Raw genomic sequence first — 9371 nt, 5'->3', positions numbered from 1 at the left:
ATTAGATTTGGTTTGGGCTAAATTTAAAGCCCAACCAGTGAACCGGAGAGTCTGGCGGTGGCACCACCAGACTGGGCAGTTGCACCGCCCAGCACCCGAGAGCTGGGCGGTGGCACCGCCTGGGCTGGGCGGTGGCACGGCCCAACACCCGAGAGCCAAGCGGTGGCACCGCCTAGGCTGGGCGGTGGCACCGCCCAGCACCCGAGAGTTGGGCGGTGGCACTGCTTGACTGGGCGGTGGCACCGCCAGTCCACTGTCAGTGTCAGATACTGACAGGCTGTCACGACCTTAGCTGGTTTTGCCTAAGGCGTGCGGCACCCTCGCGCGTCCGTCCGCAAAGGTCAGCCTCCCCGAAGCCTCCCATTGTCCCTTAGGACCAACAAAAGAGAGAACGGGTTGAAGAGAACGCCTCAATCGGGATCCACAAGCAAACATGTCCGAAAAACACTTCATAGACAATGCAAATTACAAACAGACTTTACAAGCTCTGAATAGTTGCACAACAAAGGGTAAAATGGTCCATTACAGACCGAAAAGCTCTCGAACGTGTCCACATGACACAACCTTTATTTACAAGCCTAAAGAGGCCACCAACCCAACTAAAATGGGACTATTAAGCCTTCGGCCGCCCCTTTACATTCTGTACAAGGCATGAACATGCCAAAAGACAACGGACAGACATAAGCATTACATCCAACATCTTGTTTAGAAGTTTGTCCGTTACATTCTCCCCCACTTATCCCTTCGACGTCCTCGTCGAAGCCTTTGTGAACACTGCAACTCTTCGCCTTTGCTGAGTCTTCAATCTTCCGCTCCAGCTGCAATGCGCCTCCTGGCTCCCAGCTGCTCTCCGCTGCTGTTTCTGAGTAGTCGAACCTTTGATCCGCCATGCTGCTTCAACTCGCCAATGACTCTGACTCTGGTGTGGGGTTGGCTGAGTTGTTTTGATCCTCGTTGATTCCTGCGGATCCACCAAATGAAGGAAAAGACCATTCTTACTGCGCCAGTTTCTCAGAATTTCCACATGCTGCTTGAACTGGGTGGATGCTTGTTGGAGCTTTAACGAGCATCGCCTCGCAAACTTCTGAAGTTTTGGGTCCTTCCTCCACAAAATCTGCTCATTGACTCTTCTTTCAGTTAGTTGTCACATCCAAGTAGGTTCGCATCACTTCCGCTTTCGATTGGCATTTCGTTGGGAAATGAAGCGGACAATCTACTCTCAGTATCACTGATCACCGTTGGTGAGGATTTTGGCAACTATTGTCTTCCATTATCTTCGAAGGGTCTTTGAACTTGTGCAGAGCTCCTCTGCTGGATAGATAAGAGAACTGGGGTACTCGGTTTCGCCCATTCTCTTAAGAGTTGAGAAGGCAAAGGTTACTTGACTTCGCCCGCCTCCTCGAGGTTGTACTTCATGCATCGAGCTGGTTACTGGCCTTCGCCTGCTCTTTGCTCACACTTCTGAAGCACTTGAAGTGTTTGCACTCCTTGCGTTGAGTTAGCTACTGTGATTCACCTTCTCAATGCCATTGAACTTCTGGAATGCAGGAAGTTTTCACCCCAACTTGGAGTAATTCTCTGATAGATAAGGTCGCCTCTGGGATTGTACCGTCTTCTCCATCAACCCTGCCGCCTACTCCACTGAGTAGCAAAGGTACAGCACCACATACTGCCTGCTTCGTTTCTTGGTCGTGCACTCTTGCATGACCCGAAGTCCTTCACTTACGGCTATCTTGATGAGAAACTTGTTGACACCGGTCTTACGAAGTTTCTTGGCCTCTGCCCTTCAGCCTTGTCTCGGTACTTGGAGATTGCCTCTGCATGCTCCACCTCCTCGGCCCCTTTCACGACCAAGCGCTCTCCCTCCGTGAGAGCAAGGGATCAATGACTTGCACGGAAGTCTCGCCTCTGCGGTACCATGGCGCTGCCATGCCCATGGCCCTACTATCCGTCGCCTCGCCTCTGTATCCCTTTCCTTCACAATCAATAGAGATGTCTCCGTGGCACTCCTCTGAGTCCACCTCCATTCTAACTGATGCTTGATTTTGGGTAGCTAAGTCCCTCTGGACTCGTCGTCGCTTCCTCGCCCCTTTCGACCCCTTGCTTCAACACCACTGTGTTCTTCCAAGCAGTCCGTTTGGTCGATGGAAAGACAGACTGCAACTCCCATGCATGGCCTCTGCCATCACATTGTAGGGTTTGCACCGATTCTGTTCTCCTTAGCTTCCTTGGTAGCAACGTTCGCTTACTCGACCTTGTCCTCTGACTTGTCGGGCTCCCTTAAGCGAATATGAGCTCTGGAGCAGTCCAACTCTCCAGCTGCTTCGATCATACCTCTGCATGATCAAGTCCCTCTCATGGGACTCACTGGTACTTGCATTCGAACTTTTCCCTTGGTGGAACCCAGCCCCCATATGCTGATGACCAAGGTTTTCATCCGATGCAAAATTCGGTGCACGCCCGGAAGACCCGCCTCTGCGGTACCATGGCCTTCACTCCTTGAATCCATAGCCCTTCTTGCCGTCGTGTTGTTCACCAAAGTGGAGCTCCCAGTAGCTCCCGATCATACCTCCATATGATCTCATCCCTCACGGGACATTGTCGTGTGTGTCGCATTGCCACGAACTGTTCCACCACGATCCGCTGCACCATGTCGCCTCCTGGTGACATCTCCATTGCATTCTGATCCTTGTGGAATAAACTCGAATTGTGAACCCTCCATGTGTGGCCTCTGCCAATACATCGCAGGGTCTCCTCCACCTTCGATTTTGTTCGCTCCTTTGGCAATCGACCTTCATCCACCCACTCTTGGGTCACACCTAGATGAAGCACTGCTCTAGGACAGTCCGTCGCCTAGTAGCTCCCGAAGTCCACCGACTTCACTGTAATTTGTGCACCATTGTCTGGATCCTGGGCCTCTGCCCCTACCAGCACAATCTCCACTGCGCACCGCTTCCTTCATAGCAACTCGAATGGCAACACTGTGGCATATTCTTCAAGAGTACCTGCCTCTGCGTCCTCTTGCCCCGTGCTAAGGCCTTCTGTACCCAACTTCGCCTCCGCAAATTGAGTCGCCTTAGTTCCTCCATCGAATGCTCCTCCGAGATAAGGTGCATGTGCCCCGAAGCTCCCTTCGTCTTTGGCACCATGCAAGATGAGTCCGCTCTGTCAGAATGAAGGACCCAGGGAACAGCATGATTCTACTCCTGCCTCTACAAGAGTTCATGTCCTTGACCTCTGTCTAGGGAAAGCGCTGTGCCTCTGCTCCATGTTCCAACTTCTATGCTGGCTCCCTTCATGCGGCTTGGGTACTTCGCCAAGTTACACCCAAGTTGCTCCGCTCCTCGTTTTTGCATTGAGTCGATGGTGGCCGTCGCGCCCACCATTCCACGGGTCAGCCCTCCCTTGAGTCCGATCTCCATATCGACTCCAAGTGTGCCTCCATTTGAGTTGCTTTGGGTCGCTCCCCCACTTGATCTCGCAATGCATCCACCAATGCATTCTCTCAAGCGAGATCATGCGACGACTCCTCGCCGCTTGCTCAGTCCATCGAGCTTCGTGGAGTTGTTGTTTGTGAGATACTCCTCCTCAACATGTGAAGTCCGTCTCACATGATTCTCCCTCTGGAGAGCTGAGACTTATCCCTCCTGGATAACTGTCCCGTTGGAGCAACATCTCTCTTCGTTTCGGAGACCACCATCCCCTTGGACTACTCCGATCTGCTGAACAAACTGTGCATTGTTCTGCCTCTTGCAAACGCACTTGCTAGATTGCGCCTCCACGTCAATACAGCCACCGCTGCACCCCTCAAGGCCTAGCAACATGCTGAACTCGTTGCACACTTCAGCCTCCTCCGGACGTATCCTTCGCATGTCGAAGAGAAAGTTTCAATGCTCCATGGCGCCGAGTCTCGACCGCCTTGGGATGGCCACGAACAATCCATCGTCCGCATACAAGCCCATGCATGAGTACCGAATTCTTCGAGTTAGCAATTCCCCTCACCTCTGTGAGCTTTGCACAACTCTTTCGGTCGCTGAGCAACTCATTCCACTTTGCATGGTCTCATTCTTTGCCAAGCGCCTCGCTTGCCTTGAGCACCATCAAGTACAGTTGTCAACGTTGAGCCGTAGCTCAAACTCAGCCATCCCAACCTTTGTGCGCTCCAAATTCTTCCAAGCTTGCCTGTTCTCGTGGTGCCTCTTGCGCGAAGGGTTGGCCATTCCTCTGAATGCCAATCTTAGATGCCCGCTCCTCTGAGCGACTCTTTTCCCTACATCTCCATGCCCGTTTTCCCTCAAACGATCGCGCATGTGCTGACTGCCCTCAACGCAGCCCCGCTAGGTCCCCCACGTTTGCATGTCAAGTGTTTCTATGAGTGCTTGTCCCGCTCTGATACCATAATGTCACGACCTTAGCTGGTTTTGCCTAAGGCGTGCGGCACCCTCGCGCGTCCGTCCGCAAAGGTCAGCCTCCCCGAAGCCTCCCATTGTCCCTTAGGACCAACAAAAGAGAGAACGGGTTGAAGAGAACGCCTCAATCGGGATCCACAAGCAAACATGTCCGAAAAACACTTCATAGACAATGCAAATTACAAACAGACTTTACAAGCTCTGAATAGTTGCACAACAAAGGGTAAAATGGTCCATTACAGACCGAAAAGCTCTCGAACGTGTCCACATGACACAACCTTTATTTACAAGCCTAAAGAGGCCACCAACCCAACTAAAATGGGACTATTAAGCCTTCGGCCGCCCCTTTACATTCTGTACAAGGCATGAACATGCCAAAAGACAACGGACAGACATAAGCATTACATCCAACATCTTGTTTAGAAGTTTGTCCGTTACAAGGCGGTGACACCACCACTAACAGGCGGTGGCATCGCCAGTATCGGAAACTGAAGAGAATTCAAATTTTGGAGCCCAAATTTGAATCCTCTTGAGGCCTATAAATACCCCTCTATTCTCAGCTGAGATAACAACCTTTTGAGAAGCTAGAAGTTGAGAAAAGCTTTAGGAAAAATCTTGTTTTCAATAGCTTGAGTGTTCACCTCCTTTCTATTCATTGAAATCTTTTTAAAAGGGTGAACCACTTGTAAGAGGTTGTAAGAGGGGTGTAAGAAGGAGGTTGATCTTTGCCTAGTAAAGGAAGATCGTTAGTGGATACCGGTGGCCTCGACGGAAGAGGAATCGAAGGAGTGGATGTAGGTCATGATTGACTGAACCACTATAAACTACCATCTTCTCTGGTTTGCATTTACTTCCTGCTATTACCTTACTGCAAACCCCTTCAATAGCTTACTGCATTCAAGTTAAAACGCAATCGAAACGGTTTCAAATGAAACATTGCTTTTATCGTACGAAGTTTCCGGAAGTGTTTAAATCATTAAAAGTTTATCATACTTTACCATTGCACTAATTCACCCCCCCTCTTAGTGCCGCTCCGGTCCTAACACTTTCATGCATGTCTAACTTATTGGAAGTACTCATAGGAGTGTTTATAGCTTTTGAACCATCCATGTTAAATCGTTTTAACAATTCTAATGTATATTTAGATCGATTAAGAAATATACCATTATTAAATTATTTAATTAGTAATCCTAAAAGAAGATTAATTCTCTTATTAGGCTCATTTCAAATTCATGACTCATACATTTGGCAAATGATTCACATAGCGATTCATCCGAAGAACCAAGAATAATATCGTCAACATAAATTTGAACAATAAGAAAATTATTTTTAAAATATTTGATAAATAATGTAGTATCAACATTGCCTTTTATAAAATTATTTAAAATAAGAAAGGAACTAAGCCTTTCATACCAAGCTCTAGGAGCTTGTTTTAAGCTATAGAGAGCCTTAATCAATTTAAATACATGATTAGGAAGAAGAGAATTTTCAAATCCGGGAGGTTATTCAACGTACACTTCTTCGAAAATAAAACCATTCAAGAAAGCACATTTGATATCCGTTTGAAATAGTTTAAAATCATTACTACTAGCATAGGCAAGGAGCATCCCAATGGCTTCTAATCTTGCCATAGGAGCGAAGGTCTCTTCGTAGTTGATACCTTCTTCTTAGTTGAAACCTTGGGCCACTAGTCTAGCCTTGTTTCTAACCACGATACCGCATTCATCTCGCTTGTTTCTAAAGACCCATTTAGTACCAATGACTAAATGGTCACTAGGTCTAGGAACAAGCTTCCATACCTCATTCCTCTTAAATTGGTTCAATTTCTCTTGCATTGCAATAACCCATGAATCAACTTTTAAGGCTTCGTCAATGTATTTAGGTTCAATTTGAGAAAGGAAGGCGGCGTTAGCACAAAAATTCTTGAAGGAATAATGAGTTTGAACCCCTTTTGATGTATCTCCTATAATTAGCTCCTTTGGATGAGCAAGATACATACTTCTATTCCTTGGGTAAGGAAATTTTGGAAGAAGATACATCCAAGTTGCTATTTTGAGGAGGGGGTTCATTTAAATTCAAATTATCAAAACCAAGATCATCATCAAAATCATTTTTCTTTAACTCAAAATTTTCATTAAAAACTATATGAATAGACTCTTCTATAACTAAGGTTCTTTTGTTAAAAACACGAAAAGCCTTAGAAACGGAAGAGTAACCAAAAAAGATGCCTTCATAGGATTTAGCATCAAATTTTTCTAAGGCATCCTTTTCATTCAAAATAAAGCATTTGCAATCGAAAACTTTAAAATAAGAAACATTTGATTTTTTGTTATTCCATAATTCATAGGGACTTTTTGATAGAGATGGTCTTATTAGAACCCTATTCATGACATAGCAAGCCGTATTAATAACTTCGGCCTAAAAATACTTAGGTAGACTATGTTCATTTAACATGGTTCTTGTCATTTCTTGTAAATTTTTATTTTTTCTTTCAACTACCCCGTTTTGTTGAGGATTTCTCGAAGTGGAGAAGTTGTGATTATATCCATTGGATTCACAAAAACTTTGGAAGTCATGGTTTTGAAATTCGCCACCGTGATCACTTCGAATTGATGAAATCATGAAGCCTTTTTCGTTTTGAGTAAGTTTACAAAATTTAGAGAAACATTTGAAACAATCACTTTTGTGAGCCAAGAAATAGGTCCAAGTGTATCTACTGTAGTCATCTACAATTACAAAGGCATATTTGCTTCTTCCTAGACTCGTTGTGTCAATTGGTCCAAATAAGTATAAATAGATCAATTGCAATGGTCTAGTGATGCTAATTTGATTTTTTGGTTTGAAACTAGTTTTTATTTGTTTTCCTAGTTGACAAGCATCACACACTTTGTCCTTAACAAACTTCATATTGGGAATTCCTCGCACTAACTCTCTAGATGAAATTTTAGATATTAGTTTTATACTTGCATGGCCTAATCTCCTATGCCAAAACCAATCATTATCATTTAAAATGGAAAAGCACATTTCATTATTATGTTCATCAAGGTTAATTGTGTAGATATTATTTTGTTTTAAGGCAATCATTGATATGTTATTGTTTGGTTTTTCAATAATACACACATTAGATTCAAATCTAACGACGTAACCTTTATCGCATAATTGACTAATGCCTAAAAGATTATGTTTCAATCCATCAACTAGCAACACATCATCAATTGAAAAACTTGATTTATTACCTATGGTTCCCTTGCCAATGATTTTACCTTTGTTGTTGTCTCCGAAAGTGACATACCCTTCTTCTTTGCTAGTGAGCATAGAGAAATAAGATGGATCTTCGGTCATGTGCCTTGAGCATCCACTATCAAGATACCATCTCTTGCTCCTAGCTTATGAGTTTGTCTACAAAAGAGGATGGTTTTTAGGTACCCATTTGATTTTGGGTGCATCAAAAATTAATCTACTAATTTTGTTATTCATCATTGAATTATTTATAGTTCCTTTAGAACCCATATCAACTTATGTGGGCTAATTTTCGTGAATGAATATTTATAAACAACATGTCCGAATTTACAATAAAAGTTGCATTTCAAATGAGGTGAAACATGTAATATGGGTCCTTTAATGAAGGTGGTAGGATTTTGGTGAGGTCCTCTCACAAAACCAATTCCACTACTATTTACGACATGACCCTTGTTTGCAAGGATCATGTCCAAGCCTTTGCTACAGACCTTAAACTTGTTTAAGGTCTCTTTAAGTAGCAAATTCTCATTTTTTATTGCTTCTAAGTGTTCACACTTAGAGCATTGAGGAGTTTGAAGATTATCAAGCTTATTTTGTAGTAAGGCATACTCTTTTTTTAATAGATTGAACTTCATACTAATAGTTCTACACTCATCAAATAATTTGTGAAAAGTAATAAAAAGTTTATCGAAAGATAAATCTTCATTAATTAAATCACATACCTCTCCTCCTAAGGCCATTAGCACGAAGTTTGCCTCCTCTTTGTTGTTAGCTTCTTCATTCTCGGAATCACTTGAGTCGTCCCAAGTCACTTTCAAAGGTTTCTTCTTCTTCGGTTGCTTCTTCTTGGCTTGGGGGCATACATTTTTGAAGTGTCTCGACTTCTTGCATTCGTAGCATATTACTTGATCCTTTTTATGTTCAAGTTTATTTTTGGTGTCATTTTTAAATTTGTTCTTTCTTATAAATTTTTAAATTTTCGAGTTAAAAGTGCAATGTCATCGTCACTGTCCTCATCACTTGATGTTCCTTTCAAGTGGTCTTCTTCTGTTCTAAGTGTCATATCCTTCCTGTTCTTTGGAAGGGGGTTCTCGAGCTCTTCATGAACATGGCATGTCATTTTGTAGGTCATAAGAGACCCAATAAGTTCTTCGAGAGGAAATGTTTTAAGGTCTTTGGCCTCTTGAATGGCCGTAACTTTTGGATCCCAACTCTTTGAAAGGGATCTTAAAATTTTAGTTACTAGTTCAAAGTTAGAAGAACCTTTACTAAGAGTTTTGAGTCCATTGATGACATCCGTAAAATGGGTGTACATGTCTCCGACGGACTCACTTGATTTCATCTAGAAAAGTTCGTAAGAATGCACAGGAATGTTGATTTTGGACTCTTTCACTCGGCTAGTTCCTTCATGAGTGACCTCAAGAGTTCTCCAAATATCAAAAGCCAAATCGCAAATCGAAACGCGATTAAATTTATTTTTGTCAAGTGTACAAAATAAGGCATTCATAGCCTTTGCGTTTAAAGCAAAAACCTTCTTCTCCGATTCATCCCATTCGCTCATCGGAAGAGAAGATTTTTGAAATCCATTTTCGATAATATTCCAAAGCTAAAAATCCATGGAAATAAGGAAGATCCTGTTAGGATCGAGAGCACTAAGAGGGGGGGGGGTGAATTAGTGCAGCGGAAATCTTACAGCGATTAAAAACCAAAAGCTGCGTTCGT

The sequence above is a fragment of the Musa acuminata genome, chromosome BXJ2-7 (assembly GCF_036884655.1).
Source record: "Musa acuminata AAA Group cultivar baxijiao chromosome BXJ2-7, Cavendish_Baxijiao_AAA, whole genome shotgun sequence".
In the NCBI taxonomy this organism is placed as follows: Eukaryota; Viridiplantae; Streptophyta; class Magnoliopsida; order Zingiberales; family Musaceae; genus Musa; species Musa acuminata.
This window is presented reverse-complemented; position numbering follows the sequence as displayed.